Source organism: Lepus europaeus, chromosome 17 (assembly GCF_033115175.1).
Source record: "Lepus europaeus isolate LE1 chromosome 17, mLepTim1.pri, whole genome shotgun sequence".
Lineage (NCBI taxonomy): Eukaryota > Metazoa > Chordata > Mammalia > Lagomorpha > Leporidae > Lepus > Lepus europaeus.
Genome location: NC_084843.1, coordinates 69681050 through 69688578, shown reverse-complemented (window position 1 = coordinate 69688578; position 7529 = coordinate 69681050). Strand labels below are relative to the sequence as shown.

Here is a 7529-nt window from a genome sequence, read left to right as displayed (position 1 = left end):
TGCTCCGAAGCTCATCCACTGGCAGATCCACATCCTTGGCAGATTGTGGTGGGAAACAAGGCTAAGGTTACGTTATTTTACCATATACAAGGGGACTTCAAAACTTTGTGGAACATGGGATTAAAAGACAAGTTTATTGTGGTGCAAAAAGATTTGAAATCCCTGCATAGTTTTTCTGTTTTGTTTTGTTTTGTTTTATTTTTTGTTGTTGTTTTTTGCTTTGTTAATACGTTTATTGTCTTTATCAGAAAAATCTTCATAGAAAATTGTTTGGTTTAGCTCTCAGCAGCCCACTCCTGGGCTCTGAGGAAGCTTGCTTTCTTTTGAGCTACCCCATCTTTCTTCTGGGCAAGGGACATTTTGGGTCGGTTCCACCTCTTCTTTTCAACTTCTCTCTTGGGCTTCTTCTCACACACTGGATTCTCTCACATAGCTGCATGGGCTTTCTTATACATCTCCTCCATGTCTGGGGTCTCATTGTTCTTTAGGTACTGAGAGAATTGTTTCTTGTAAGCATCTTCATCTTCTCCATTAGGTAACACATGTAATCTGCAACGTTCTGCAGTATGATGTGCTTCCGATATACTTCTGCATTAGACTCCTTGCTTTCAGAATCATAACCAGGGGATTGTTTGGTACTGTGAGGGATGGACAAGCCTCCATCCACAGCTCCCTTCAGGGCTCCAAAAACTTTATTGCCAGTAGTAGTCCTGGCAAGGCCTGCATCCAAATAGCAGGTGAAGGCACCAGGTTGACCATCAATGCTTTCCACATTGTATTTATCTCCAGTCACCTCCACTTGGCCCTCACAGGTCTTGTCCATGCCAAACCTATTGAGAAACCTGCAAGCCAGCAGCAGGCCAGTACAATATGCTGCAGCATAATTGGTCAAGCCAACTTTCACAGCGTATTTTGGTAGTCCGTGTGCATAAGCTGGGCAGACTATGATATCCTCTTCTATACGGGCATAAGAAATCTGACAAATGATATCTCGGTTAGTTACAGGAACTGTCATCCTGTATTTGAGTATGTTGTACTTATTTTTATCCTGGATTATCAAGCATTTCTGAGCATAGTAATCAGTTTTACCCTCTCGCCATCTTCTATATTTCAGGTGGTATCTCTTAAAGTAGGCCTTGTTCTTGACAACTTTGACAAACCCCATTCTGTGGAACAGAGAGCTGCCACCAGGGCTCGACACAGAGCCGCAGGCCCAGCAGCGCTACAGGGTGGGGACAAAGCAGTTTTTCATAATATATATTTGCTGTGAAGTTTTTCAAGTACACTTGTATGAAGCAAGGCCTCATATTATTGCTAGGAATATGCAGAGATAAATAATCCCAAACAGTATTAAAAGATGCTACTGTAGAAATTTTAGAAAACAGGATAATCAACTTGTTTCTTTTCTTTTTTTCTAAAACTAAATTATGTTCCTCAAGGGAAATGACACCTTCTATAATTAAGAGTCAGGTAGGTAAAGGGGCATCTTAAATGTTTATTTATTTTCTATATTTCTCTTAAAAATTTATTTATTTATTTGAAAGTCAGAGTTACATAGAGAGAAGGGGGAAGGGGGGAGAGGGAAGGGGGAGAGAGAGAGAGAGAGAAAGAGAGAGAATTTCTTATCTGCTGGTTCACTTCCCAAATGGCCGCAACAGCCAGGGCTGGGCCAGTCTGAAGCCAAGAGCGAGGAGCTTCATTCAGTTCTCCCACACTGGGTACAGGGTCCCAAAGATTTGGGCCATCTTCCACCTCTTTCCCAGGCCATTAACAGGTGGCTGGATGGGAAGTAGAGCACCTGGGATGGGAACCGGCACCCATATGGGATGCCTGCGTGGCAGGTGGCGGCTTTACCCACTATGCCACAACACCCATCCTTATTTTCATATTCTTGAAAGGGAGAGTCAGGGAGAGAAGGGGAGAGGGAGAGGAGGAAGGTGAGGGGGAGGGAGAAGCCAAGGGGGAGGGCAGGGAGATCTTTTATCTTCACTCCATCCAGGTCTTCCACTTCCATGTCAGGGACCCAAGCATTTCAGCCATCATTTCTTTCTTTCTTTTTTTTTGACAGGCAGAGTGGACAGTGAGAGAGAGAGAGACAGAGAGAAAGGTCTTCCTTCCGTTGGTTCACCCTCCAATGGCCGCTGCAGCTGGCGCATCGCGCTGATCTGATGGCAGGAGCCAGGTGCTTATCCTGGTCTCCCATGGGGTGCAGGGCCCAAGCACTTGGGCCATCCTCCACTGCACTCCCTGGCCACAGCAGAGAGCTGGGCTGGAAGAGGGGCAACCGGGACAGAATCTGGTGCCCCGACCGGGACTAGAACCCGGTGTGCCGGCGCCGCTAGGCGGAGGATTAGCCTAGTGAGCCGCAGCGCTGGCTTCAGCCATCATTCCTAAACCCCACCCCCCACTCCCACCCCCCAGGATGCGTTAGCAGGAAGCTGAAGCAGAGGAGCGCGCAGGACTGGTGCCATCACTCAGGTGTCTCCAAGGGCAGCCTAGCTCCTGCTTCTCAACACGTGGCCCATCAACTTTAGAAATTATGGCACCTTTTTGGCATCTAGGCAAGGATGGTTGTTTTGCTGTTGTATTTTTTCTTATCCAAGAAGAGTCATCTCAATCTTCTTTCAAATCCTACACATGACTCTATTTTCCATAATTTTGTATCCATGTATTAATGTGGCAGACATATAAATCTTAAGATGATTTTAATTTTATGTCTCACAAAATTTACCTCCATACTTATGAGTGCATAAGTTTTGAAATCCAAGGATGACAAATATATATATATTAAACTTGTTTGCAAGATAATTACTATCAATTTTAGCTGAAGGAATTCGGGAAGTAAAGTAACTTGTGTAAAGATGCAGCAATATTAAAGAGACAGAAGTAAACATGATCCTGGAGCTGCCTAAATGAAAAGCCTGCCTGCTCTATTTTCACCATCCTGCAGTTCTCAAAATAGTTCTGAATTTTCCTGTCTTCTCACCCTTAAAAGGAAGCTGTATAACTTTGAGCAAGTACTTCATTATTTTATAAAGATGCTGTGTAAGAACTTTCCAAAACAGACCCATTGGGTACACAGTAAGCTATAATGAAAACCTACACATTGTTTGTGCCATAGAAACCTAACAGATTCCAGACCTCTGGCTCTTTTAAACTGAGGTGCACAGCCAGGGCCCCTTTTGGAATACTGTTATAGCAGCAAGGCTATGCTCATGGGTGCACGCTGTGACCATGAAATTGCAACAAGCTAGATGACCTACAAAGAACTGTTTTAGGCATAGTTCCATAAAACATTGGCGTTGCCTAAAATTAATCTGTCTCTTGAGCTTGTTGCTATTGGAGTTGCCAAGGAAGTCCGTGCAATCTTTGGCCTGAAAAAAAGGAAGGAAGAAAAACTGAAGCTACTGTTCGAATGCAAATCTTCAGCCGGGGTTGAGACCGGCAAATGTTTCTCCTTTTTTATTATTTTTTACGTTGAGCTCTCATAATCATTGCATCCTGCTAGTCATACAGTTGAAATGTCAACCTGCATTCAGTAGGTGGAAAAGTGTTTATGGTATTCATGTGGATCACATGGAGATAGGTTCAGGACATCTGTATGGTGGTCTTCTCTCTGTCTTCTTCTCACCACCAAGCTGGTCAAAGAGTAATCTTGTGGTCTTCATGATCCAAGAGAGCTTAACAAATGGCACCTGTCACTGGACGGATGCGATTGGCAGCAGTAGATTATTAGTCACATATAGTTACAAAGAGCATACAGCGTGCCGAGCAAGGCACACAGGCATTATGCTTAGGAATGACATGAACCAGGAAGAGCTCTCAAAAGCAGGCTTTGTAGTAATAGAAGGGTGGGGTGCCTCTTAGTTCCTGTGGAAGAATGTGGGCCAGCGCTGCGGCTCACTAGGCTAATCCTCCGCCTTCAGCGCCGGTACCCTGGGTTCTAGTCCTTGTTGGGGCGCTGGATTCTGTCCAGGTTGCTCCTCTTTCAGTTCAGCTCTCTGCTGTGGCTCGGGGGAGGGCAGTGGAGGATGGCCCAAGTGCTTGGGCCCTGCGCCCGCATGGGAGACCAGGAGGAAGCACCTGGTTCCTGGCTTTGGATTGGCGCAGTGCGCTGGCCGTGGCGGCCATTTGGGGAGTGAACCAATGGAAGGAAGACCTTTCTCTCTCTGTCTACCTCTTCCTGTCAAAAAAAAAAAAAAAAAAAAAAAAAAAAGAATGTGATTGGCTTGTTTGAGTAATGCAGTACTTAGGCAGGAAGGTGAAACCTATTAGGTAACTCAAGAAAAGTGGAGGATAAGATAGGGTACAGCTGGTTGACTGATAAGGGGGCTTGCTGGGCTGGGCTTTTCTTGCAGAGAGGGGCATATCTGATGAGAAGCGAGGCACACGCTTAGGTTTCCAGGGCCCCATGAGGATCAAACGTATCAAGATAGCCCTTGAAGTTGTAATCTTATGACACAAATAGCTGTAATAATAGTGTGTACCACACAGATAGGAAGGTAAATGAAATAAATGTGAAAATAGTAAGTACAAAAGGAAATATCCAAAAAATCCTAAGATTCATGTGAATCTTATTAGAAAAACTGCAGAGTTTATTTCTCACTCTGTATTTGTGATCTCTAATCTATATCATATTAATAAGAATTATAGAATTATCTTGAATCCTATTATATAAGTGCTATTTTCCCATTTTTCAAGTGATTATTTGGTTTTTAAATAGATAAGTTTCCTCTGTTGTCAAAGTACAATAAACAAATGTCAATTTTGAATGCTTCTATAAGAGAAATATTACATCCTGGTAAATTATTAGAAATTGTTTGGGGCTGGTATTGTGGTATAGCAGGTAAAACCGCCGCCTGCAATGCTGGTATCTTTTATGGGTGCCGCTTTGAGTCCTGGCTGCTAAACTTCCAATCTACCTCTCTGTTATGGCCTGGAAAAGCATTAGAAGATGGCCCAAGTCTGTGGGCCCCTGCACCCACATGGGAGACCCAGAAGAAGCTCCTGGCTTCTGGCTTCAGATGGGTGCAGCTTCGGCCATTGTGGCCATCTGGGGAGTGAACCAGCGGATGGAAGATATCTCTCTCTCTCTGCCTCAACGTCTCTGTAACTCTGTCTTTCAAATAAAATAAATAAATCTTTGAATAGAAAAGAAAAGGCTAAATGAATTTTATTGGCTATTTTGGTAAGAAGAATTAGAAGACAGAGGAAGTTTGAGTTTTATCTGTCTCAACCTCATTCATTTAACTACTTAGAGGAACTGGGGACTAAACACCTGCTCCTGAATTTCTTGTACTCCATTCAAATAACTTAGAATCCCAAGATGTTTTATTTAGGAACGGAAGTGTACTGGCTCACTTATTAGTTATCTTAGTCAAAATCAAAATTAAACAAGTGACCAATTCTTAGATCCCAAATTTGAAAGCCATCCTAAAAATGCCTAAGTCAGTAGTTAGGTGACTTAGGTATTAATTCCAGCTTTGCAACTCATGAATTCTATGACTTTGTAGCACAAAACACCTTTCCTCATCAGTTTTTCATGTGTTAATGAGTGGATTAAGCTGAGACCCCTGGTTTGTGCAGTATTTGAGGTTGATTGCCTGGTCCTTTCAGTATAGCTAAGTGTTAGACATTTGCCACCACAAAATCCAGGGTGTATTTTTTTGCTTATTTTGTAGGAAATCATTTCACTGCTTGTTAATCACTTGTCAGTGGTTGCTTCACGGAGGGCAGCTGAGTAGGTTCAAGGTCTGTCAGAAAGCTACTTGTCTATACTTGTACAGTATATTTTATATTCATTTCTTAAATTTCTTTGCTTAAATCATAAAATGTATTTGCTTGTATAAAAGACTCAGCATCTGTTTTTCAGCTCATTTGACCTTTAAGAAAAACAAGCACACTCCCAATTTCAACACATCTATTAAATAGCCAGTTAAAAAGGGCATGCTTTTGTTACTGCTGTCAATGATTACTAGGAAATTATGGTTTATGGTTCCAAGGCCATGCAGTATTTCTTTGGATGTAACACTGTGACATCATTTCACGCCATGTTCAGGATGTCAGTCCTGTTTTGTTCTATGGCTGGCTGGAAGTGTGGTAGCAACAGCAGACAATGCCTGTGGAGTAATCTGATCTAGTGGTTGCCAGTGGAGAAACATACAGATGTTGTGTCAAAATGGAGCATTTCACTGCAATGAGATGATATTCTTTGCAACAGTCGCTTCTTAGCCTTTTGGCTGTCTTGTTTATGAGAAATTTGGAGTATCCCTATAGATCAAATATCTAATTAAGTTTCAATCTGCAGAGTGCATCACCCATTCCAACCCCTCTGCAATAAATATAATTTAACTTAGATGATTGTAAAAAATCATGTTCAAGTGAGAATGCTTCTTTGAAAGCAAAATAGTTGTAGTCATCTCTGAGTATATTGGCTAATAACCAATAAAAACTACAATTCTGCATGAAAACTGTAATTGGTAAACAATGCTCTAATTTCCATTAAGTTATTTCACATTAGCAAGAAATTTGCTATGTTTTTCTAGCTTTGTCATAAAAAAGCTTATACTTAAGCTGGAATTATCACAGTAATTAAAATGCATAGTACATTTTGGGTTAATTTTGAATGAGTGAGATTTTTAAACCAACCTAACGTAAAACAAACCAATTAGGAAACCATCTGGGCAAAATCAAATCTCAAGACTTTGAAAATTAAAATGTGGGCCCCTAGCTCTGCCATGAGTTCTAGTGGTTCAGAAAAACCCACTGAGTTAGGTAACATTCAAGTCTGGGTGGACGAGTATTTCTCAGCCTTAGATGAGTCCTGGACAAGCTAAAAGAATACTAATGCCCAAGACTCACAAGATATTTTAATTGATCTGGTATACGATCCAAGCACTGACCAAAACAGTTCTTTGGGTGATTTTTACGTATTCCTAGGATTCAGGACCTGTGTCTAGAAAAATTTCTATTCTCCCTATGATATGCAAAGTAATAAATTGTATCTTCCACTTCTCTTGAATCTTGAAATTAAGCTCATTAGCTAATTCATATCTTGTGTGTGAGCTATTTGACTATATTGATAAATGGATATTAAGTATTTTCTTCATATTTCTGATGGGAAATTTTGGCATAATTATTGGTTACCAATATGTTAGCATCCTTAATTATCTTTATGCACTAAACATGAGCACTTCCTTCTTGTTTTCAGTCATCCAAATTTTTCACAAGTTATATTTTCAGTGCTATAATATATAATCATTTATAGTCTGATTTGGAGTTTAGGGATGAAGTAGGGGCAGAGAGAATAATGAGGAGAAAAGGTAGATCTAGTGGCCTAAGAGTCTATGTAGAGCCTGTGACACATAGTAGGGAGTCATTAGGAACTCCTAATGAATTAGTGGTTAGATAAATAAACAGTAGGGCTAAGATTTGATCAGACAGGAAAACTTGGTTTATGAAAGGTTAGAACAGAGAAGTTTCTGGGAAGGTTAAAATAGAACTGTGCCTCTACAGAGGTGTGGACTGGT

General features: G+C 41.3%; 1 pseudogene; it reads right to left on the bottom strand.

Moving 5' to 3' along the window:
• Positions 1 to 223: 223 nt before the first annotated feature.
• On the bottom strand, positions 224 to 1174 carry LOC133776083 (large ribosomal subunit protein uL18-like; annotated as a pseudogene).
• Between the last annotated feature and the right edge of the window lie 6355 nt (positions 1175 to 7529).